The following is a 27186-nucleotide window of genomic DNA, read 5'->3' as shown; positions in this document are numbered from 1 at the left end:
AACAGACTGTTGCCATCAGCACGCTAGGAGCTATAACAGACACATTATCGCCGTCAGTTTTTCGATTTATTCTTGACTTGTACTGAGATGTATTCAGGACTTAAATTATTAGGACTTGAGTTTGTAATTCTTGGTTAATTTGGGATACATCTCGCATTAACGTAAGTTCCTTTATATTTTTACTTTATATTATAGGAAAATACATTATTTGTTAAATTTTACAAAGCTCGTTGTCTTTCACTCTCTTGTGTTACTTGTTTTCGGAACATAGACTCGTAATAGCATCAACGCACAACATCAACTGTCTTACTTTTAACGATAATGCTATCAGAAAAAGGAAATCGGTATTCGTCAAAATCCTGGCAGGCAAACATTAGAGGCATCAAAGATCAGATTTTTCAATTCATGGTTTTGATCCTATTATTTTAGAACACGTTCTCAGGATTTCTTTTAACATCAGTTCAAAATTTAGGATATTCCTTTGTAGCAGAATTGTATAAATCCTTTCATTTATTAAATACATTTACTCGGGTTTGCGTCGTTTGTGTACAACGATAGCAGAGGGTGATTTATATATATTGTTAAATATTTCGAAATAGTGAGTTCGGTTCATCCAATGCCGCAGGTGTGAGTGCTTACAATGGGAAAAACCGAATGCTTCAAGCACACAGACAATGTATGACGACTTCTTATGTGTTTACATGCCTCACCGTAAGATTAAATCTTTATATTACGAACGTCTTGTAAGTGAGCGGTATACTTTAAGTACTTGCACATCTTCAGCTGTAGAGGTAGGTGAATTATTAATTTCTTTTATATAACTTATTATTGTTGTACTACCACGTTTATTTTTGTATGTTTGTTATGTAGCTTCGGTTTACGCAGTATAATGCTAATATTTTCTATTCTTGTTTGTGACTGAGTTCGGGATTTATATTGGCAATATAAAGCTGCATTTTTAAGAAACGTTTTGTACCGTAGGATTCTTGTCCGGCACGGTTAGGTTTACTTCTGAACCTGTTTGTTCTTTTGCAATTGTGCCGATAATGTAATCTGTATAACTTATCGCATATAACGTCATTACGTTTTACCGTATATGCCCATGTCATGTATAGTACACGGTGTTAGATGTATTTTCAGCTGACCCGAGTGACCGGAGCCATCTGATTTATCTTCGTTATCGGAGTCGACGTGGTGCCAGCTGAGCAGCTTACCATAGAAGTCGACCATAGCAGCTGTGAAGCTGAACCATAGCATCAGTATGACTGAATAAACAGTGTCGCTGGTCGAGTAGCAGGTGATCGGGCGTTGCTGACTGGTGGGTGCTGACTGCTTGTTTGATCAACATGGAATACTAACGTCGTTATTGGCCAGTGTGACTGATAGCCGAGTGTGCTGGTGACGGAGTGCGTAATTCCATACGTGTAGTCTCCTAGCCGTGGGCTAATTTTGGGGGTTTGTAAAACCCAGTGTGTTTTTGGGAAGGTAAAACTAAATTGTATATCTTTCCTTTTTGTTTACAGAGTTTCACTATTTGAATGAATACATTTTACAATATGAATAAAATACTACATTTGATTTACTATTTGAGTAAAACACATTAATCTTTTTGCTGTGAAATTACTTTGATCATTCACCCCTTGTCCTTGTACTGTGTAAGGTTGTTTATTTTGTTTGCATGTTCATTATTAAGTCTGTGCGTTTTATGTTAATTGATCCAATATTTGGATCATATACAAACACATATTAATCATAATTATTTGCTAATTCACGTCGTTCATTATTAAACATTGTATTTGTATCACCATCAATAGTGTTCTGTTATAAATCCGAAATCCGACCCGGTTATCTTTTTACATCCTCTATTAACTACCTAAGCTGATTTAAACAACACAGAATGCCTGTGTAACCGTTTAGAGAAGCATTTACACAGAACCCTTCAATCATAGCGAAATGTATGCTGTTTCAAAGGGGTATTTTTACAGAAATGGAAAATAAAAGATTGTCATAGTGTTTCCATCTATATGTACACACACAAGGGACATCTCCATAACCCATTATCATAAGAGAAAATATTTAATGTTTAATGCTAGGCGAGGTATCGACAACAAAACAACAGACCGCTCGTGGTTAAACAACCATACTTGAAACGAATCACGCAGTTTTTCCACACCAGCAACAATAGGTATTGGCCTATTCATCTCTATACGTCAACACGTGCTATACCATGTACATATCTAGCAGGAAGTTTGGGGAAATCGAGTGTGTGAATAAGGGTTTATCAACATGTCTTAAATCCTGTATCAAAACGACAGTTTATCAACACTAGGTAAATCTTGTGTCAGAATAATAGTTTAGCAGTACTAGGTAAACCATTTGCCAGAAGTCTTCAAATAAATGACACAGTGAGCTCTAGTTAATATTTTGAAAATTCGTGTGATATAAGAAGATTCATAGAAAACCTTATATATATATATATATATATATATATATATATATATATATATATATATATATATATATATATATATATATATGCCAGAAGTCTTCAAATAAATGACATATATATCATTAAGGTAAATGCAATAAACTGACAACGAACAGTGCAAAACTAGTATCTACGTTGGCTGAACGCTTTGACTCTTAATGAGTCTTTTTCAAAGGCAAATACAAATATAGGCATGACAAACAAATAAAACAGAAAAACCGTTGTGTTTTGCAAAACTTTACATGGCTATGACTTGTTGCGCAACAGGTCATAGTCAAGTAAAGTTTTGCAAGTGCAACGGTGCATTATGATAATACTTCGTAGAATGCAGTTTGTTTATTTACTGTCTATAAAGTCGGGTCTAAATGCAATCTGCATCAACTTAGATCTGTCGTTGCATCATGAGCGGCAGATATTTGTCTATTTTGTTTGCAAGGAGTAATCCTTAGAACAAACAAGAAAGAAGTTGATCTGCTTGTACATTATACGACGGCATGTTGTAGTCTATGTTACTAACGGTGGGAATTAACTCATAACTGAGTGTATGCGGTATGAGGTTTTAAAACATTCTGTTCCATTTCATTTTTATTTCATTTTCTTTTATTTATCAAACATATAAAAATAATTTTAAAATAATGAAGACGTATTTGCTTCATTATGTAGTTCGTTATGTCATAAGCCTGATAGAAAATTTTGCTTTGGGGCTCAAACTTTCATTGTAAATATCTAATTCAAGCACTTTATGATGTTTGTGTATCACTCCATGCCAGACCAAAACCTTATCTGCAGTTAACAATTTAATGTCGTGCCTTCTCCCCTTATCGTTGTATAATCTTCAGTTGCTGAACCACACAGCAAATATCACGCAAAGAGATTTGCGTAAACTGTACCATTAGTCCGCGGACAGCTTCTGCCACGATACATTTCCTGTTATAAACCTCCAGTTCCTGAATCACCCGGTACATAACTCACAGAACGCGATATCTAAATTCGTGTAATATATGTTTTATTTTATTTTAATTTTGTTTTGTTTTAATAGTTAGTATCATGTTTGAAAACGTATCATCGTATGAATCCAAGTTACGGTAAAAGTAGTTCCCTGCACATTATTTATAGAAATAAATGCAGTTGAGCCTGATCACATAGTTGCATCTCAGACCATTAGAAATCCTCGTTTACCAACAACAACAATTGCAATTATCATGGTCTCTGCTATATCTACTTAAAATTCAAAGTTGAGACTTATATCTCATCCATAGCCAATGCATGAATGCATAAAGCATTCTATGATACTGTATGCATGATGATTTCATTTGTATCACAACATGCGCATGAAGGCTGGAGTTTATATCTAAGTCAGTTATATACTATAGGATTAAATGATCATGGTTGGGTATTTATCGATGTGTAAATTTTACATAATCACTCACAAAGTAAATAAAGTCGGAATGACTTTATGTTAACTTTGTGAGTGATTAGGTAAAATTTACACATTGATAAATATCCAGCCATGATCATTTAGTCTTTATAATTCCAATTTCGTCCTTTCTTTCGTGAAATCAGCTTATTCCATCAACAATACATTCCAGTAGCGAGTACTTTCTTTTCATTAGCCGCATCAAGTAGCCGCATGATATCATATACATTACATCTTAGACAATGGCTACAGATGGTTTCAACACATTTAGTTCATTTACAACATTCTTGTTCAATTTTAGTCAGTCCCATCTGCTGCGTCAGCTGACCATGACCTTACATAATAGCTGATACGGAATGAACAAGTGTGCAATATTAAATTTCCAATCAAACCTTAAATCATAATGGATTTTATCAATGAACAACATGGAAATATGAACAGGATGATGGTATCCCTTACTAACATAAAGGTAAGAATTAAATAAATTGTGTACAGAAATAACATGGTATATCAATTTTTACTTATGAAGACCCGTTCAGTGATCTAATGTCAAATGAAATGTGACTAATGTCATACTTTACATCTTAGGCAATGTCTACCCGTTGTGTCAGCACACTTCATTTCATATAAAAAAGTCTTTTTTAATTTTAGTATGTCCTATGCAGGAATAACATTTTATATCTTTTTCATCAGCTTTAATACTTAACAAGGCCCTTTCAGTAATCAAATGTGAAATTAAATGTGCAGTTGTTAAATCTAGAGTTGCCCTCAAAATCGGCCATGTTTTTTGTTTGGTTGCAAAGTTGAGTGCTGGAACGAATAAATGACTACATATCCAAAGTAAAGTAGCAAAACAATCGCCTTTATGGATTATTATATACATTTTTCCAAGGTGTTTAGTCACAGTGGTGGAGATGGTAGTTTTAAAAACATTTTTGTCTCAGTCTCTGAATTATGGTCTCATAAATATTTGTTTTTATTTATCTGTAAGTGGTCATATTCACGATGTCACAAACACCCACACACATTTAAAATTTAAAACAAAACACTATTGAAAATGCCAATACCCCAGTTTCTAATTCATTTAGTACACTGAATATAGATTTATTTCAGTAGCTTTTAGTCCTCCTCAGGTAAATTCTTTATCTTGGTTTATGTCCCTCAGCGGCCTCAATATTGACTGGCCCAGTTTCCGCGCTATTATTGTCGTTGTTGTGTATGGTTAGGGTGACTGAGGTCATGGGGAGCTTTGTGAGGGAATTTATCAATCTCAGTTGTTCTGTTTCATTTTCAGCGTTTGTAACATCCATCGCATTTTCCTCAAATCCATCTTCATCTGTTTCAATCGCTTATATTATTTCTTTTAACTCCTTGTCATCTAATTTTAAAAAAAACTGCAGTGAACAACCACCGTAATCGGTCAGTTAGCGATATCACAAAAATGTTATCATGAAAATGATTTTCATGCATTCCCATATATTTACGGCGACTGTGATAAATTCATTTTCTTTGGTATGAGAGCAATCGCACATCCTGATTCAAACACTTAAAGTTGGCACCTAACTTTATCTTGAGTTTCCATTCACCGGTTCCCAGGGAAACTAGACTACAATTAACATGAACATATATGTATTCTGTTTTACTTTGTACACACATATTAACATGGTGACCCATAATGAGCCTTGGTCAAGTTGTCTTTCCTGCTCTATATTGACCAGTCATCATAATTCTAATGTTATACACTTTATCTGTCACACCCCGCAGTACTTTGTTGTACATCTCAAAGGATTTTTCGTCCATTCGAAGAATTTACCCAGAAATTTCTGGAGCTAAATATATAACACAAGGGAACTAACTCTGGCGGATAGAAATCTGATCTCTTGATGACTGTACATTTTGTCGCTCATAACGTGCAGAATCGTAGAGAATACATTCGAGACTCTTCCACCATGCACGTTTTAAAATCCCTTTTGTCAAAGTCTCTTCCATTGCTTCGTTTCGTGTCCTTTTTAGCAACTGTTTGGAGGGAGGACAACTAATTAGTAAACTTAATTAGGAGTAGAGAAGGAAGCAATCATGATTTTTCTCTCACCTTTCTGCTATATATTCATGTGCCTTGGCGGCACACGCACATTTTAAATGTCGATTGAAGTAATTTTCTTTCACAGTGAATAGTGGTTTCCTAAGAAAGTCAATGAATTTGCAATGGCTATTACAAACTAAAAATATAACAGGAATACACAGATAATGGACGATTCCTCCCCTATGGTCATAATATAAATTAACGTGCGGACAGGATTCATTTTCTGGCAAAACTTGGAAGATGAAAAGGAGTAGAATATGAAAAATATGATTATATTATACTGCCAGTATTACCAAACTTAGACTAATAATCTATCAATGCGAATTCAAAAGGGCGAATAAGTAAGTAGGTAAACAAGTAATTAAACTTTATTTCTGCATGCATTCTGCATACATACACGAAAGTGTACACACATATATATATATATATATATATATATATATATATATATATATATATATATATATATATATATATATATATATATATATATATATATATATATATATATATATATATATATATATATAGGTGTACACTTTATATGCAAATGTTACTTTACATTTACTTGGCTCGTTTGACTGGCATGAATATAAAACACAGGATCTGTGTCTGTTCTCAACATCGCTGACTCATGCATCTTAGTTCTTGCGTTTGCGTTTGCAATTTCTTTTGTTTGTTTGAATAGACGTGCAAGCGAATGAGACATAGTTCCAGTTTTTACGGGTTGCTTTTCAGCAGACTCTGCCATCACCTCTAATAGCACTTTGTTGGCAGGTTTCACCATCTTACAGACTTAGCATGATTGTTATATTGCTTCTCATATGCATGTCCAGAAGCGTATAACTATTGTATAGGCCGTCACTCAAGTCGGTTGTGTGAACACCATACGAGCAGCAGGGAGGGCGAACAGACCAAGTTTTTGTCTCCGAATAAAGGCTTCTACGGAAGAATTCTTTCTAGAAGGCTCACTTTATCAAATAAAAGGCTTCTACGGGACGTTATTTTTTATCCGGCCACATCGGAGACATCACATATTTGGTCAAGACCTATTCGATATCGTGTTCGTGGATAATGCAAATTTATCGTTATAAATCCACGTGGAGTTAGCTGAGCACGACTAAATAAATTTTTTACTTTAACTATATCCATGTCACCGTTGCACCAGGTTTGGTGGATATTTCTTAGCGTGTGCGTGTCCGCGCCGTTAAAAACAGCTAAAATGTTGCAATTATCTCTAATTACCTTCGGAATTTGTGTGTATCTCTGAGTTACATAGATAACATCAGTATTTTTATGTCCACCACGTGAAAATATTCTTGCAGGATTTGATTGTTTGTCTAACATTACGTCGTCGTATACAACTAAATTATTAATACCTCCGTCAAGATCATCAACGAATGGTGCATCATTGATATCGGTAATAAATTCAATTACATTTTCACTATTTTCATTTAATAATGACGCGTTTTCGTTAAAATCTTTTAATACCTCATAACATCGCTGATCATCAACAGATGGTGCAACTAAATATAATTTATCCCATTTTAACCATCTCATTATCAAATTCAACAACAACTGCGTTTTACCAGACCCAGATGGACCTATTATTATCATTCTGATGGAATTTGGCAACGCCGCGTGATGTTTTACTGGTTCACTTTTTTTGTAGCGGAAAAATCAATTACATTCATGATATAATTAAAATCACGGATATATATTGTGCAAAATGTCGCTCGCATACGCCAACGACAGAATAAACTAGCGTAACAACACGCAATAGTAGATCTGCCAAGACACGTAAGTGCGCAGTGTGGCACAATTTTTTTTGATTTATTTCATCAGGTAAACAAGCAAAACCGATCAAAATAAAATCTATTAAAAAAAAGAAACACGGCGGTGACATTGCAACACAGTTAGTAAAATTACCTGGAGTACCCTGGGCAAAGTATTCTGGAGAAAAAAATCTTCCCGGATATAATTATTGTGGCCCAGGAACTCGACTTGATCTTAGACTTAACGATCATGACAGACCAAAATTAAATGAAGATCCCGTAAATGCTATCGATAATGCATGTCTCACTCATGATATTGCCTATCGAAGCAACGATCTACAACAAAGACACCTCGCGGATGTAAAATTAATTCACACTTTAAATTCCATCCCTAATAAATCTATCAGAGAAAAATTAGCTAGTTGGTTAATTAATACTGCGATGAAAAGTAAATTAGCGCTAGGTGCTGATTAATTAATAATATGGAATCGATTTATTATTCTCCGGTTGGATTTTGGAGAGGTAAATCAGCAATTAGCAAACTTGCCAAAGCAGCTCGTGTAAAAATTCCCGTAGCAGCGTTATGGTTATCTAAACAGGCTGTTTGGCAAATTTATCTTCCTCCGCCTAAACGACTCGAACACGCACACTTTGACGTTAGTGTACGTAATGAAGGTCATCAGGCCGATATTACGTTTTTGCCTCATGATACTGTTAATGGTAGTAAGTATAAATATGTATTAACGATAGCTGATATCGTAAGTAGATACAAAGAAGCAGAACCGCTAATAACTAAAACAGCTACTGAGGTCGCAGATGCATTCAATAAAATTTATCAGCGAGGTGGTCTTCGGTGGCCAAATTTACTTCAAGTTGACACTGGCAGAGAATGTTTAGGTGCGGTATCATTTTTAATGAAACAAAATAACGTCAAAATACGGCGCTGACACACTGGAATTCATCGTGATCAGGAAATCGTTGAGAGATTCAATAAAACACTTGCTGAGCGATTATTTGGATATCAATATGCGAGAGAATTTATTACCGATTAAAGATCTCACGAATGGGTCGAGAGATTACCATATGTAATTAACGCGATAAATAACGAACCAACAAGAACAATAGCGATGAAACCAGCAATTGCAATTACAAAAACAATTATACCAATAAAAAGACGGGATTTTTCAACACAACCCGTGCTAGGTAGTATTGTTGTGAAATATTTATATAAGCCAGGTGAAGCTGAAGGTGGCAGAAAAAGAGCGACGGATCCCGTCTGGATTGTTACATCACATAAAATATCTACCGTGACAAGGTCATCAGGAAGACCGGCAATTTATATTCCTGATTCACTTGCTCCTCAGCGTGGATTTACTCGTGAAGAACTACAAGTGATTCCTAAAGATACTCAGTTGCCACCTAAATCACTTAAGTAACGCGTCTGTTACATTCTAAACACGCCAACGTGACGTTTTCTCGTTTATGACCGAGATTATTATTTGTTCTGTCTACGGTAAACTGTCTCGAATAATGTTTCTGATATTTCCATGACATTATACAATTACAAATCACACAGTGATTATTTTGTTGCTTCTTTAATGACATCATAAAATCAACATCTAGGTCGAATTCACGATTATTTTTTAATCACCTTGCTTATAGCTAGATAATTTTTTCTTAATTACATCTTCGCAGGTTTCATCATTAATTATCAGCTCATCTAGGACTATCCGCGATAATTGAGATATTTTTCTAACCCTAGATACGGCTAAATAAACTAAATTTGACCACTCGATGCGATCATCAACAATCCAAACAACTATATCTGAAATAGTTAATCCTTGTGATGAGTGAATTGTCATTGCGTATCATAGCTTCCACGGAGATTTATTTGCGTTTAGTGCTTCCTTGACGAGATGAATATCAACAGCGACAATATCTTTTAATACTAAAAAAAGATTTCCTTGCCCTGGCACATCAACGTTAATATTTTGTTGTCGCGTATCAACTGGTCGATACCATAACGGTACCGGTAATAATGGAAATTTATCTTGTTGTAGTTGAAATAATTCTCGTGAAGTGCATCACGGACTATTTTTCTACTAGCAGCTATCAAATCATTTGGTCTCCATAAATTTAAGAAATTTTTCATTGATGTTTCTGGAATTATTTAGCGCATAATCGTGCACTGAATTTTATTCGGTTGTAATCGAATTAATTTTTTAAATTCAGTTAATTTTGCATCAAGAGATCTATAATCAGTGTCAACTTCTTCATAATAATCAACACAATTCTTTAACCAATTATGAAGAGATTCACCATCAATTGGCTTGGTTCGCCATGATCACCGCACATTATTATAGCAGTAATTTGCAACAATAACCAATCGAGAAATAATTTTAACGTTTCTAACGGGACGGTACAAATTTCATCAAATATAGTAACCTTATTAATGTATTTTTCTCTCATCCTTGAAGATGTCCATGTTCCATCGCTGTATTTGAAGTAACTATGATAAGTACACGAATTAACCCCGCGTTGTGTCATTTCTTTCGCTAATCTATGTGTCGGCGTCAACATAATTAAGTCAGAATTTTTAAAGAATTCAATTACTGGAGTTGTTTTACCTGAACTATCTAGCCTGTTCACGTAGACGCACTTATGTCGTGATATTAGATCATGCACGCACGGCGACAAAGAAATTTCTGATATTTCACCACGATGATATTTATCACTATCCGCGACGTCGGCGCTTTCACAATAATCAAGAATATTTTCGTTTTTTACCCTCCACGTGCCCCATGAGCCGTCGCTGGATAAATTTTCCAACATCGATGAGTATTTTTTATCAGTACAAAATGAATCAGTACCTACTCTAACTGCGTCATTGGGGAATTTATTTATCATCGAAAGTAAATTTATACTTACATATGCGAGCATTGATGACCTTAAATGAGTATATTGGGGAGATTCTCCGTCAACGTAACTGACAACGGTACCTAACTTTGTTCCGTCATTAACATAAGTATTCTCTCGATTACAAAATACATTTTTTTCTGTTGTATCAGCGATTATAAAATCCAATCCAGCGTCGTCCATGATTGATCGAGAATGATGTCGTTGATTTTCATATGACCCGCCCTCGGTAAATTTACCAATTATTTTTCTACCTAAATCTTTTGCTGTTTTTTCGTCGCGATCCGTTGGCAACCAAACATTCGTTTGTTTTTTATTCGATATAATTGCTTCACTGACTATCAACGATGTTAACATCCTGAATCTAGCGTATATCGCAACAACGCCGTGTGAACTCAACGTCGCTCCGAAAAATGTCTGCCACACCGAACGTAGCAGATTTTATGTAAATTTTCACTAAATTCAAATGATACAACACGAGCGAATCCAGTCATGGGAAAATCTGGCAGCGGACCATTAAGTGATACTCGTGTCATTTCGCCGGTGGGATGTCCAAATTGAGCAAAATATTTAGCGCACTCGCCATATTCTAGAAAACTTCCAGGATAACACGCTACCATGTCAAATGATATCATGTCGGCGTACTCATATTTAGTGTTCCATGATCCGCCGTGTCCGTATTCGACGCAACTCATCTGTATGTCTTTGAGAAATCCACTTCGCGTTGGTTTCCAAAGGTTTTTTCCCTAGCAGCGTGAGCAGCAAAAAATGGAACAGTAAAACAACTAACTAATAATGGTTCAGAATTTACTGAATATTTTTCTGCTAGTTCACTCATTTCCTTATGTAATGATTTATTCCTGTATAATTCACCGTTAGGCCGCACAAATTGATCATATTTTTCATGCTGCGAAATAACTATAGTGATACTGGATCTGATTTACTTATTTTATAAATAAAATCAAACATGTTTACGGAATTTTCTTCTGAATAAAATTTAAAAGCGATGTTGTGGAAATATACCCGGTAGTTACCGCAGATGTCCACGCGTGTGAATTATGATCAACTATAATAATTGATGCTTCTCGAGATTTATACGCTGACTCGTATAAAATTTCTCCCGATAACGACTTTACTGTTATTGGGAATTTTAATTTCCCTGACAACATAGCAACTTATTGATGCATCATTAACAACTTATTTTGCCCACGTAGTTATTTTCGCTAACCGTGAATCGGTCAAACCAGATCCACGTTTTGTATTTTTTAGATGTTCTATTACTCGTTCAGCTATACAATTTATTCCCGAAGATAATTTCATCAAGGCCAGATTTTTAACATCTGGTTCATTATTTAGCCGATAAACTCCATAAACGACCTCAGTGACAGGATAAGATCTAGCATAGTGTGGTTTATCTATAACTGTTAATAATGCAGGCCGACTACTTGATGATAAAATAACATTCTTCTTCCCGCCAATTATAGGATAACGTTTATCGCGGATAATCCAGACTTCTTTTCGGTCATTTGTGCGATAAATTTTATTGCAAAGATAAATTTCTCATCTCGGTGATTAGCTCTAATATAATCGATTATATTTTTTGCTCTTACGTCGGTCATGGTATTATCGATTTCGTTTGTTTTCCAAGTTGACCACGTGTGAATTGCTCCATTTTTAAAAAACTCTTCTTTGGCTTTATCAGCGTCAGATATTACGTGCTCAACCTCATCGAGGTCAAATAAAATCATGTTATATTTTAGACAAATATCTTAATAATAATGAATCATTGCAAATGGTTAATGGTCTTTGTTGACTTGTTGCGAAAAATCATGTTAAAGTGAATTCTGCGGCGAGCATATGCAGGCTATTCGTTGAGGTTGCACTGGACCAATCAGATGTATTAAATGTAACGTTGGGACACGAGGAAAAACTCAAATATGCGCAAATTGTGTTGGACAACGCTACAGGGAACTTAAAAGACCTTATGACATAAAAAGCCACGACGATGACAAAATCATCAAGTGTGAGGAGGATTATCTAGATAGGTTTCCAAGCAAATCTTGATTTAGACAAATAATAATTACTATATGAATCCAACATTCAAGAAGCATCCAATCGTTGATAACTAAGAGGCCTCATGCAACGGTGTTGTCAGACATTGCAAATAAAAAAACCAGTCGGTGGCATTATCAGTTATGGTTATCTTCATTTTACGGCAGGAAGAAAAACTTTTTTCAATCACCGTTTTATATACGAATGTTTTAACGGACCAATAAAAGACGGTCTTGTAATTGACCACGTTGATGGAAATAAACCAAATAACTCAGTACAAAACCTTCAAGCTGTTACACCTAGTGAAAACTCTACACGGGGAAATACTGGTTGTAACTTAAACAAATGTGCCAGGGCGGTTAAATCAGTAAATATGGAGACTAGTGAGGAGATGATATTTCAGTTAACGAGTTCTGCTGCGAAATATTTTGGTATTAACCCAGGTTCTGTAAAATAATTAATTTAACATTTTGTTATAAATTTGGTGAATTGATCGAATTTTCCTATATTCCTCTGATATTAGATGACTAAATTCATTAAAATTTATATTAGAAATACAATATTTACTATAATGAATGAGGAAAATATCAATAATGTAATTGATGCTATCGAGAAATTGAAAAATACAAAAATAAAAATATCAGATGATCTAGATATTGAAAAGATCATCGCTGACTTTGATACATTAGCACAAAACAAACACGAGGGTAGATACGTTCTACCAGCTGAATATAAATATATAAAGAAAATTCAGTCAGCGATATATCAGTCGCTGGCATCCGTTGATGAGGCACAAATTAAAGATTTTGCTTTGTTATCAAAGGCTGTCGAGAAAATCAGATCAGAACTAAATGAAGAATATGAAGCAAAAAATGTGATCAATACTCGCGTGAGACAATTAAGAAAAATAGTAAATGATGAAATAAATATATATTTGTAGTTTACTGAATTTATTTGTTTTTTACTGAATTTATTTGTTTTTTTACTGATTTTATTTGTTTTTTTAACTGAATTTATTTGTTCTTTTTTACTGTTTTTTTAATTTAATTTTTTTGTTTTTTATTGAAATTTCAGGTAAATATCCTATAAAAAATTACAAAATTGTACAAATTTATAATTTTGAGTACCAAATACCCCATCAGAATTAAAAAATCGAGCAAATTGCTTAATTTCGAGTACCAAATGCCCCATCAGAATTACAAAATCTAACGAATTTATAATTTTGAGTACCAAATGCCCCATTAAAATTAATAAAATTCAGCAAAATAAATTATTCTGTAAAATAAAAAAATAAATAATTCAATAAAATGAATATTATGTAAAAATAAATTATTCTGTAAAATTGTACAAATTACTTGATTTTAAGTACCAAATACCCCATCAAAATTACAAAATCTAACAAATTTATAATTCTGAGTACCAATTACCCCATCAGAATTATAAAATTGTAGAAATTACTTAATTTTGAGTACCAAATACCCCATCAAAATTGTGAAAAAATGATATTTTTGTTAATATTTATTGTTTTGTTTATCTATTTTTTTTTGTTCTTTTTTTACGCGGAGAGATTTCAAGATCCAAAGGATTTTAAGATTGTATCAGCAAATTAATACTCAACGTTTCGCCTCTCAAATCAAGTAAATTTCCAGATTGATCAGTTTATTTGAAATTTATTCCCGATAACAAACTATTATGCCACCGCAGATAAATTGGATTGATTGGCTCTTGTATCATTAAAAAGCCAGGTGGTTCTTTTGGTGAAAAAGAGTAAAAAACAAATCCCTGTTATTTTTTCTGCTAATTTGCTACCTGGGTATCCAATAGCACCTAACGCAACACCCTTTGCTATTAATGGTGCAGCAGCCACCGCTTTTGCCATTAATGCTGGTATTAGCTCAGCGAGAAGTGGAAAGATCCCACCTACTTTAATCATATCCTTAATTGCGCTCGCAGAAAGATCAACATGAACTCCAGTATTTGCTGATTTGGTTTTAGTAAACTTTTTATATTGAGTTTTAGTCAGCGACAATTTATTTGGACCACCGTGGGCAATTTGAACACTTTTTAATGTTAATTTTGCTCCACACATTTTTGTTGTACTTGATTGGAGTGTTTTCACCTGACCTTGAGTCAGAGTCACACTAACTTGATTGGACTAGATACTCTGGCTTTAAAATGCATATCAACGACAGATTGTTTTAGTAAATCAAGATGTTCCAGTGAAAAATAATAGATCGGATTTAAATTTGTAAAACCTAATTGTGATATCTGTAAGTCAGTATCAACATTTTGATCTCGTCCCATAAAACTTAATAATCGATAATATCCACGCGCCACAGAATTACCATCAAAATCTAGCGATATCTCCTCGGATGGCTCCTGTTGTCCATTTATTCGCAACGATATTTCGCTGGCACTAAAATTATCAAATATCATATGATTATTTTGTTGATTATATCTATCATTTCTTTGGAATACAACAAAGATATGTCTAGGTGCAGAAACACCTGGCTGTGATGCCATGTGCCAAGTAAAATTACCATTAATGGTACTAGTGGCACTATCAGTGGTTGTTGTCAGCCACGACATTACTGATTTACCACCTTGATTCATAAAATCATGTAATTTACTTTCTTCGTATAATGATGGAATCACTGATGGCATCCACAGGGTAAATTTAGATAATACTACTTTACCATTATTAGCAGCATCAGCAGCACCAAAAACACCCTCTCGCCAGCTAGCATCGCTGCTATCATCTTTTCGATAAAAAACAATTGTGTGTTTGGCTCCAATTTTTTAAATTAAAATTTCTACAAAATCCAAAAATATGAGATAATGGAATTGCACATGAAAATCTTCTTCGAGTACCTTTTAGCATACTTTAACGTGCAGAAAATCCTAGATTATAATTAGTATTAGCATTGATGATCATGTCCTCGATAGCAGCGTTAACAGGAGGATCAGCTGGATTTGTTGGTTGTCTTATAATAAATGGATCCTGATCAGCGTAATTAGTATTATACTTGATAAACATCATACTTGGACCAGCTGATCTAGCAAAATCATCTGAATACCTAGCTAGACCTATAATTGTAGTAGCAAGATCAAGATTATCGTTAATTAATTCAATTTCTTTACCATTTATCACGTATGCAGCGATCTTAAATAACGCCATAATGCCGTTGTTGACAAATCCAACCTTATAATTTACTCCATATTCGGTATTATCAGTTTTTATAATTTCACCTACAACCTCGAAAAACGCCTAACATGGCAAAAAATATCTACTTGTATCATAAACCTGAACCTCAACTCGATTATCGCTATTTGGTGCTACCGCGTCGTACGAGTAATAATGATAATCCCTCAATGACTCATCTTTGCTTATTTGTTCGTCAATGTTAAAAGCATCATTGGATGTTTGTGCAAACATTTTATTATAAAGATTATCTTCTAAAATGAAGACCACTTCTCGATATCGTGCTAGTATTTATTGTTTGATCGGTTCCTTGAATTATTTTTGATTTGCTGCATCATTTATTACCTTACTAACGTCGCTAGGCATCACACGCGTGCTTGGCAATTTGACCGGTTGTTTTTTTCTACGAATTAAATTTAATATTCTATCTTTGACGGCGCAATAGGATTTGCTAGCAATATCACCAGCAGCAGATATTGTTTTATCACGAATAAAATTCATCGCTCTCATCGATAATAGCTTAGCGATAGGTCCAGCTTTGGGAGCTATTCGCGTGATAAATCCACTAAGGACATCACCAAGTCCGTCTCCGTAGGTGACCTTGTACATGGGTAACCGCGCGTTTACTACGCGAACTTGCGTATGTTTACGATGATGTTTATGAACTATCATTTTATTTAATTAACTATTTATTCAACAACTTGTCGCTGTGGTCGTCAATGATTTCATCGATGAGATTTCTATAAATATGAACATCCATGATGCCGCCGCGAAATAATCTTTGACAAATATCAGTTGCCTCGTTGATTTTTTTTCTGACGAATTATTGCCAGCTCGTTTTCCTCCAATAAGAACCTCTAGCCGAGACAGGTCATTAACGACGCTATCTGGGCAGATAGAATTATAACCACTACCGGTAGTACCTAAAGATTTTAGTAAATCATAAGGTTCTTCTTCTGGTGCATCATGAGATACTTCTTGGAGATTGTTGTCGTTGTTCTATAAGGTTCTTCTTCTGGTGCATCATGAGATACCTCTTGGAGATTGTTGTCGTTGTTCTTGTGATATTCTATCATTTACAAGTTTTTTAAATTCATTATAATTAATGGATATTTTTTAGAAGCAAAATACACAACAGGAACCCAATTTTGAGGTCCTAATTCTGCACCTGGTTTTAGATATTTAATTCTATATTAATTTATCTCTATTTTCAAAAATATCAAGAGCATCATCGGTAAAAAACAAATGAGATGGTGTTTTTTCTTTCGATATTGAAGAAGATTGTCGAGGAATTTGTTGTAAAGGTTGACTGGGTTGTTGTAAAGGTTGAGGTTGTGTTCGTTGTTGTTGCATTTGTGCAATAAGTCTATCTATTGCCTTACTAAATGAAATAAATCTAGGGTCGGCTACTCTGGCCTGATTAGTTTCATAATATATTTTATATATCCACTTGTTCCATGTTTCACGATCTACGATCTACAGGCTTATCGGCGTATTCAGGTTTTAAAACATATTTTCGTTGATCATATGTTATCACCGCAATTGATGCTAGATCGTCAACCATTTTAGCTGCTCTTGTACCTTCAATACTACCTTGGGTAAATTTTTCAATCGCAGTAACCCTAGCACTAGCTTGTTCTGTATCATCATCAATTATGTATGTGGTATCTTCAAATTCTTCTTCAATTTCAGATTCAGCTTGAGGTTTAAATTTAGGTTTAAATTTAGATTTAAGTTTAGATTTAAGTTTAGGTTTAGGTACAGGTACAGGTACAGGTTGAGGTTGAGTTTGTTCCGCAATTTGTTTTAACACTGGAAGAATACCTCTCGTTCTCACATCAGGATCTTCAACATCTCCTAGTAGACTAATTTCAGTGCTTTTAGTTATTGGTTTAAATAACAACTCAGTTGACTCAGCAAATCCTTGTTTCGCGTCTTCAACTGCACGTATTTTTTGTTTGACGGATTCTCTCACGGGAAGATATTTCTTTATTGCTTCTAGTCGTTCTCATGCTAATCTAGTAGTATATGATTCTCCGACATCCATTATTATTAATATATTAATAATTTTAATTAATCATCATAAAAAAATTACAGATCGGTCTTGACCAGATATTTTAAATTAATTTTATTATGAGGACGAGCAGGGAGTGGCGATACCTATGTGATGTCTCCGATGTGGCCGGATAAAAAATAACGTCCCGTAGAAGCTTTTTATTTGATAAATGGAGCCTTCTAGAAAGAATTCTTCCGTAGGAGCCTTTATTCGGAGAAAAAAACTTGGTCTGTTCGCCCTCCCTGCTGCTCCGTATGTGTCCACGGACGACCTGCACGAGCATCTTCCGAGTTTCGTCTGACGAAATGTCGGCGGCACACCAGGTCCAACAAAGTGGCGAGGCCATGTGCGTCTACTCCACGAAATATCATCAACATATTGCAGTTGCTAATGGTCAGTATATGCACGCGGATGTATTGGTAACTGCCTAATGTGATTTTGTGTGACCCTAGAAAAATATTTCCACGGGTTGTCTTTCCGATCAAGCATTTCATCGTCGTGTACGAAAATATTATTGTTTTTGGTCAATGTCGTCAATGTAGGAATGTCATGAGGTGGACGACGAAGACATCTTATACGATGCAAGTGGTTTATTGAAGTCCTTGAGTATGTCATCACAAGGCTGATCGTTCGCAGATGTATCACTTACGTACAGCCGATCCCATGTTAATCAAGACATAATCATATCAAGCAAAAGTTGGATTTCCTCGGACGTTAATGAGGGAGTGAACCGCTGTGAACTAACGATGTATACGTTCACGAAGCCTTCTTAGGCTATCGGTAGAGCTGAATGCTTCAGGATTAGAATAATGACAGTACATGTATGTATCTGTTCATATATCGTCTGATTGGATTACCCTCAGTGTTAAATTTGTTCATACTTCAATAATATACTAGGTTCTATGTACAGCTTCTTTTATGACAATAATATATACATTTTGTATTTTATAGAAATTATAGAAGAAGTCTTGAATTTCAGCCAGCTTTCTAGTTTTTAGTATATAATGTTCGGTTAATATTTTAGGTGGAGTCCATGATGTACTACCTTCTGTATGAAACCTTCTTTTTCAATGAAGGACATAATTGGGAAGAAGACTGATAATATACATACGAGTAAGGGCAAAGGTACTTCTCTTTATAGACCGATTATGATAAGAACCGTGGGGACCCTCACCGTAACAATTACACTGAGTATCCGACAGGTCATGAATCATAAAAAATGGGTAGAGAGCGGGATTGGAAATGATTTTCCCGGGTGTTAAGGATCAAACCCTTACGTTATTATGACCACCAGCTCTATAACAAGAAATATGTATACATTTCTAAACTTATCATTTGATGGAAGAACAAATAACTGACACGAGTTGTAATCGAAGTTGATGACACTGTTGTCACTCAATTTAGATCAACAACATCCTGTTCTGGTAATGCGCGAAAATCTTAAAACCTTGCGATATTCAAATCGTAATACAATTTTGTCAAGCACGCCAGTAGCTATTGCGTATCAAATAATATATAATTGAAGAGGACAGTCAATCATAATCGGAATAATATAACACATTTATGAACATTTTAGAAGCACGTATGAACATACTACGAACAAATGATAGGCCACTCATGCCTATCATAGGAGAAAACTTCATCATCTCAAACCTGATTGGCATAAATGTGTTTCCTCTCTGGGTTAACCCCTTTGTGGTGACAACAAGGAAGTGCTCATGCTTAATACCACGTAGAGGCATGAAAATAAACTATATAACCTATTTTAACTTTACCCCACATTCAGTGTTTCCTTATATATCCATATTTTTAAGTTTGATTGTTGTCAAATTCATGGATCCCGATTCTTGAAGTAACTAACTTTTTGAATGAAGAAGACGTAATATTAAGTATGCAGAGTGGGAACTATGTAACACCACGGCTATGACACGGGTCTGTAAATGTCAAGTATGAACTTCGCAACACCACAGCTTTAACTTTGTTACGGAAATGAAATTCAGATAAATCTCAAAATATTCAAAGATATTTCTTTGAAGTACAAAACGGAATTTCTTTGAAGTATTAAAAGGCAATTGAAAAAATACAGGATCTTGACGTTTTGCTCTTCTGTTTACAGCGCGTCTGCGGCCCTTAATAAATTAGCGCATGTTCATTATTGCCGCTCTGCTGCTTGGATAACTACAATGAAATTTGACATCTATCTCAAGATCTAGTTGATCTAAAATTAAAAATAACCAAATTCTTGAAAATACCTTTTGGACAGTTGCGCATCTATCCCTTCAAGGAACATGTTTTCTATACGGTAGTTTTCAAATTTTAATATGCCTTGGAATCAAATAATATTATTAATAAATTTAAAGATTAATTATTAACATTGTAACTAAACATTAGAGTGTCAATACTGACACATTGCTTTTAATTATAAATGACAATTTCTAATTTTAAAGAGCATAAAATGAATAGAAATAAATTATTTTTCGCACACATTCCATAAGTCTAAATATTCAAATTTACAAATTTAATCGCGTAAAAGAAGTTTACAGCCAAAACACGATTCCAGTTATACCGTATCTCTACTTATTTTTCGGTCTTGCATCTGATTAACCTAAATTGTACCCGTCCAGAGTTCATATTTCTGATCCAATTTTAATCCAAGCTGAAATATAATCTAATATCATCAAGAACAAGATTTATTCATGTGATCGTCCATCTGGGCTTGTTGCGAAGCAACGAACCACAACTAAGAACCGATTGTGATAACGTTTGAAATAACGGTTTATGTCAGCGACATTTGAAATGATACTGAAAGTGAATGTGTTTGCTAATGAGGTGATATTACATCTAACTGAATCTTCTTAGTGCAAGCCTTGAAGATATATTTGTGATCGTATTTCTAACTGCAAATTAGGCAATATTAATGTATTAAGTTTTAATACGTCTTGCACCCGATTGGCTGAACTAGTTACCTCACAAGATCTGAATACTACTTTAGCACATCGAAGTTATATGCAGCTTGGTAAATGGGTTTATGTCATAATGATCTTCGATAACTTCACTTATAAGAAAGACTGTACATGTTGAATATGCCGATGTGTGTAGATCAAATGTTTGCCAATATTTTTGAACACATGTTTATTAAGATATATCACTTTGGTAAACTAAATATGATATAAAACTTTGGAGGAAAGTTTGCTTAGGTTAGGTTCTTATATTACTACAGACCGATACGAATGCTTAGCAAAACGGCCAACTTTTACAGCGTTGCTGAAGTTTTTAGATCTCATGAACAAAATTATAAAGCGGGACCACTGTATGAGGATTTTGATGAATGTCAATTGCAAATACATTAGTACCTCACTATGGTACCTCAGAACTAGATGGTTGTTTTGAAGAATCTGGTATAGTTATGGATCTTTAATATTAATAAATGTATCCATCGGTAAAAGGCATATCAACATAACATCGTCTCTTTTGTACTCATGGATCTCATTACATAGTTTCATTGCATGGAACAGTAGTAATACATCGGTCTCTCGCTTTAAGGCACCCAAGCACACCACGATACCTATATAAGGAAGGTATAGCATTGCATAAAATACCATAATATAATATAACAACTAAGTATAATGTACCCCGGTGTATGGCGACCTCATCTATAGCATTATACACATTTACGGTTGCCTTAAACTGCAGTATAATAAGGGTCTACTAAAATGATTCAATGATTTATTAGGGTAGTGCATTTCAAATAATGGTAATACAAATCATTTTGATAAAGGTCATACATTCCCTCACTATTACATTGTATATATATATATATATATATATATATATATATATATATATATATATATATATATATATATATATATATATATATATATATATATATGTATGTATATATATTGTAATATTCAGTGATTGCTGGAGGCTGTGGCGATAACGTGAAGGAGTGAAGTCGATTAACCTTTTCCGCCACGAAATGCACACTATCTGGGACGTAAATAAGGTCTTGCGGTACGTCAAGAAGAGTCTTTTGTGGGCTGGACCACTTGAAGTAGTCGCGCCCTGAAAATGTCTCTGTAGTGACTTTTAGTCAACACTATTGGTCAAAAATAATGCACGCTTTAGTGTCCTTTTCTGCAAAAAATACTACATCAAATACAAAATGATAACTTCAGTCATTGTCAGCATGTAAGATTTTATTCCCATCATGACATTTTCAAATATTACTATGTTGGTTAGAACTAGATATTGGTTTTCATTTACCAAACCAATGTTTGCATTTCAGACACAATCTCACTTAAAAACAAGTCCGATCTCTTGCTTTGTCACTTTATCTCACTACGTGAGTATTTGCTGTTAATATATGTCTCTCACTTTATCTGTTAAATTTTAATCTCTTTAACATCTCGTGTAAATGTAAGCGTCTGTCTTTTGATTTCTTCAATTTTAATGTAGTTTCAAAAACTTCACAATGAAGCCATTACAAACTATTTCTTATGGTGACATATTTGTTAGACAGGTCAAGTACCATAATGTTAAAACATTGTGCAATCGTTCCTACAAAGACATGGTAGGTGAATCTCTAAATACCTGGATTTTGACGAACAATTTTATTTTCATCATGTTAAATGCATATTATTGCAAAGGTTTATATTATATTAGTTTTAACAGTCAGTGAAAGCTTTGTCATATTTTAAAATATCTTTGCATGAAATTGATTTGTATGCTTTATACACAAACGTGTTGCGTCCGTATTACCGAAGGACACGTTTCTATCAACATGATTATCTATCATATCACTTTATGGCTAACACTTATTGAATATTATATTACAGTTATTTAGTTTTGAAACCCAACTTCCTCCCACGCGTTTGCATTTTGTCCCAAGTAGAATACAAACAAATAAATAAAGGATTTTGTTCCATATTATTTTGAAATGTAGTTCAAGTATCTGCTTTAATCTTTCATAAGAAGTGCAATGTTTAATGTAGCTAATGTTATTTCTGGTAATGTAGACTGTATATTCTAGAGGTGCGTAGTATTAACAGTTTACTGGTTTATGGAGGAATTTTGTTCCAGTGGTACTTATCACGGTACCTTTTCACTGTACCGGTACTTCGGATGTTTCCATCACTAAAGGCATGTACGGAAATTTCTGAGTAATACTGGTACGACATTAGTAATATTAACAACCTGTTTTAATTATTTATGACACAATAATTTAAACAAATGCATTATTTACAACACGGTTGTTTCTGCCATACATTAATGGTGAACATAACAAATATAATTATATTTATCGTCCTTTAATCACATGCTTGACACGTGTCACGTATGCCAACGCGGTTGCATAATGGAGTGAAAGATATTTAGAACAAAGCCAATTTTGGAAACATTTAGGATTATAAAAGAAGAAAAAAATCTGCATGTCATAATGTAACCATTTACTAGCGTATTTTTGAATGTGTTAAAAATATGTGTTCTTTTGTAGAACATCGAATCTTCCTACAATTTTCTGGAGCTCATTTCTTTGCTGTGATAACTTTATGTACTTTCTTTTGTCCACCAACTATTTTCTAGTTTCTCGTGGAAGTATGTCTTATGCTGACTGGCCCTTTCCGATAAAAATTTATTTCGCATGTTCGAATCCCAGTCAAAGTTTCCCTGTGTATTATTTCAGTAGTGTAGGTTTCAGTGTCAACAATTCCTATTGTTATCACTAAGCTCTCAATGTCACCATAATGTTTGTTACTGTACCAGATGTGATGCAAGCTTAACAATCCCACTTCAGTTACCGCCCTTAGACTACAACTTAAACAACAATTAACATACACATATATAACACATTCTTTAAAATACTGATCGTTTATCGTTTGAGAGATGGGAATGATTTTCTTTAGAGCTGAAATATATTTTATTTTTTATCGCATGATATTTATATTTGTCCGATAATATCAAAAATATAATATAGTGTCTTTCTCCTATAATCAGAACACTATAATTGTGTGCAGCTATTGACAAACATAACTTAAAAATAAGTGTTAGGCCCATTTTTCAAGAACAATGGATTGTTGATCTCTAATATATCATAGCGGTATACCATGGCACGTATCGCAGTGTGTGCAGAAATGCATCGGTACAAAAAATTGTTATCGTAATAAAATGCTGAAATACAATTTCGTTTACCGTTTCCCACAAAAGTGCACGTGTAATGTTTAATTAGCCTATGCTGTATTTGTTTGATGATCATCAGATAACTAGAGAGCGTTAGATGTAGACATGAAAATATTGTTGTCATTATTGAATATTACCTATGTGATAAATAAAATATTACACGAAAGTTTTGAAATAATCTGTTGTAGGTACGTGAACTGGTGTATTTTGTGTACATATACTGCAGGTAGTGGATACTTTTCACTTCCTTAAAGTCGCCATTCCTTATCAGAGCTCGATTCGAAGACTTGACACCACTCAGCAACAATCAGTTAAAGGTCACCCTGTTGTTAAATCAAAAGCTGTAGCTAGCTACTTATTGCAGGTGGCAAAAGCACCCTTGGAGAAATATCAAGCACGAGATGAGTGGCGACAAAATTGCAGTCGGAAGTCAGATGAACTAGATCAAAATACTCCAGAGGTATTTGCAACAACATAACTTGAAACGGTGCTATTCAGCATCACATCAGGGAAAGCAACAGGATATGACAACATCCTGTCTGAGGTCTTGAAGCATATTAGTCAGTAGGCAAAGGAAGGGCTAGCCGCTCTTTACACCCGGGTTGTTAGGGAATAGTGCATGCCGATTTTGTGGTGACAGGAAAAGATTATTGCAATCCCCAAGCCTGGCAAAGATCCCCACAGTGCGGCGATGTATCGACCGATCTCCTTGCTTTCAGTCTGTTTTAAGGTCCTGGAGCGCCTGATTCTCCACAGAATTGGTCCCGACCTGGAGAATATCATAACTGTTTAGAAGGCAGGCTTGAGGCATGGCCTTTGCACTTGCGATCAAGTCCTTGCCCTGACTACGTTTTTTGGAAACAGTTTTCAGAGGAACTTTAAAACTGGAGTTGTTTTAATTTATGTCACAGCATATGACACGGTCTGGCATGTAGGGCTGTTGTTGAATATTTCTATAGTAGCTTAATAGATGAGTCTATCGAAATGTTTCTGCGTGACATGCGCTTCAGAGTGCACACCAGAGAGAGAGAGAGAGAGAGAGAGAGAGAGAGAGAGGGAGAGAGAGAGAGAGAGAGAGCGAGAGCGAGGGAGAGAGAGATGTGTAGCTCGTGGAGGCGTCAGACTACCCGACTCCATCGGTTTCTTCGCCAAGTTAGTTCATGTCTATAAAAATGACATAAATGTAACACAGTTGAGCAAGTTCCTACATGGAGATAATATTACTCTTGGGACCCAAAGCTGCACATTTATGGAGCTTGAGGGGGTACTGAACAAGGACATGGAGGAAATGAAATGGCGTATAGAGCCAAGCTCATCAGTCTCCAACGTCTTCCACCTCAACATCGCAAAAGTGAACTGTAAGCTTTGCATCCACCTTAATAGGCAGCAAATAAAACATGACCCGACACCAGCCTACGTTGGTGTGACTCGGGACAGATCACTGACATTCTGCTACAACCTGAAGAGAACTGCAGCAAACCTTAGGACTCGAAAAACCCTACTCCGCAAACTGGCTGACTCAATCTTAGACGCTAGTGCTCAGACACTGATGACATCAGCAAAGGCTCTATGTTATTCGACAGCTGAGTATTACTCTCCTGTCTGAGCTCGATCATCCCACACCAAGTTAATTGATGTCCAGCTTAAAACAACAATGAGCATAATCTCTGGAACGATGGGTCCTACTCCTTTACCATGGTTTCCCGTACGCAGGAACTTTCCTCCACCACACCGGCATTGCCACGAAGCAACCACACAAGTGTTGACTAAGGTTTATGCCAGTGAGAAATATCCACTGTACATGGACATCACCTCACATCCAGCACATTCGGGACCCTCAATCTGGTGCGGTTCTTAGGCGGAGGATATGACAGCTATTTGGGCATATAGTGCCACGTGGTGTTCAACAGATGTTGTAAACCTCTACCTCATAGCTGCGCCATCTGTCCGCCCTCCTGTTTCAGCCTTTCATTTTACCTGTGGAAAACGCTGAACCGTTTTCGGACAGGACAGTGTCGCTGTGCAGTCAATCTTGTCTAATGGGGCCATGCCATTGACTCTTCCTCTTGCTATGGAGCTCTACAGACCATGTCACAGATTGTGAGCAACTTTCCACTGACAAAGTTATTCAGTGGACTTCAGGCACTGCACTTTGCTCATGATCACCCAATTAAATGGCTGAGAACGCACAAAAACAATAATAATATAAAAATCAGAGCAATAAAAATAAAATTATCTCGTCAAAGCTTTTTACGAAACTAAACACTAAAACATTAACTTTGACATTAAATTAACAACAAATTATAATTAGCTAAGTTAGAAGCAAAATAAAACAATGTTACATCCAGATTAAATTGCACGCTAAGAAAGTAAATTACCAAAGACAATTTCCGGTCTAATATTATAAGTAGAAAATACAATTACTCAGCTTAAAAGTTAGACAAATCAAAATTCATTTATAAAGTGAAATACAATTATTATATTTACTTAGGTTATGTAACAAGGCGTACATTTACGTAACTTAAGAAAGTGTACACTTACGTAGGTTAGGTAACACAGTATACATTTGCGTAACTACATAACAGAGTATATCTGGTACCCAGGGTACATTTCACCAGCGTGTGCAAGCTATGAATAACGTACAGCAGACGTAAGTTGCGAAAACGAAAATGCGTAAGCAGATTTTCCCGTTTCACTAACGTTCCTTAAACTACGCAGTAACATGCATAAGTTTGCGCAACGGAAACCTGTCAGCTTTTATTATCTTTGGACTAAATCAAGTTCATGTTTCCATACGAAGCCTTCGATTGTAACGTGTGTTCAGGGATAGCAGATATGTCTTCGATACGTCGGGTGACCTAACTTTATTACGAAGGTATCGCTTTAAAAGAAAGATTGTTTTGCATCTGATAGATTTGGTGAGAGATTGTTTTGAAAGACTAACGCTGAGATCTCATCCGATATCCTCAGAAATTCAGGTTTGTAAAGCCGCAATATGGACTCATCAATTCAAATTC

At 35.1% G+C, this 27186-nt stretch overlaps 1 protein-coding gene across 2 annotated transcripts in view; it reads left to right on the top strand.

The window, feature by feature from the left end:
- Positions 1-4235: 4235 nt before the first annotated feature.
- LOC149789579 (uncharacterized) overlaps positions 4236-27186 on the top strand; it is a 59164-nt gene continuing 36213 nt past the window's right edge. The window contains exons 1-2 of one of the 2 annotated variants that reach the window (XM_089971596.1): positions 4236-4374; positions 19014-19102. The gene's annotated coding sequence lies outside the window, so the exon portion shown is untranslated. The remainder of the gene's footprint in view (positions 4375-19013; positions 19103-27186) is intronic. The other variant, XM_089971595.1, reaches the window with a different exon arrangement.

Source organism: Sinohyriopsis cumingii, chromosome 10, assembly GCF_028554795.1.
Source record: "Sinohyriopsis cumingii isolate HCF-2022 chromosome 10, ASM2855479v2, whole genome shotgun sequence".
Taxonomy (NCBI): Eukaryota; Metazoa; Mollusca; class Bivalvia; order Unionida; family Unionidae; genus Sinohyriopsis; species Sinohyriopsis cumingii.
This window is presented reverse-complemented; position numbering and strand designations above follow the sequence as displayed.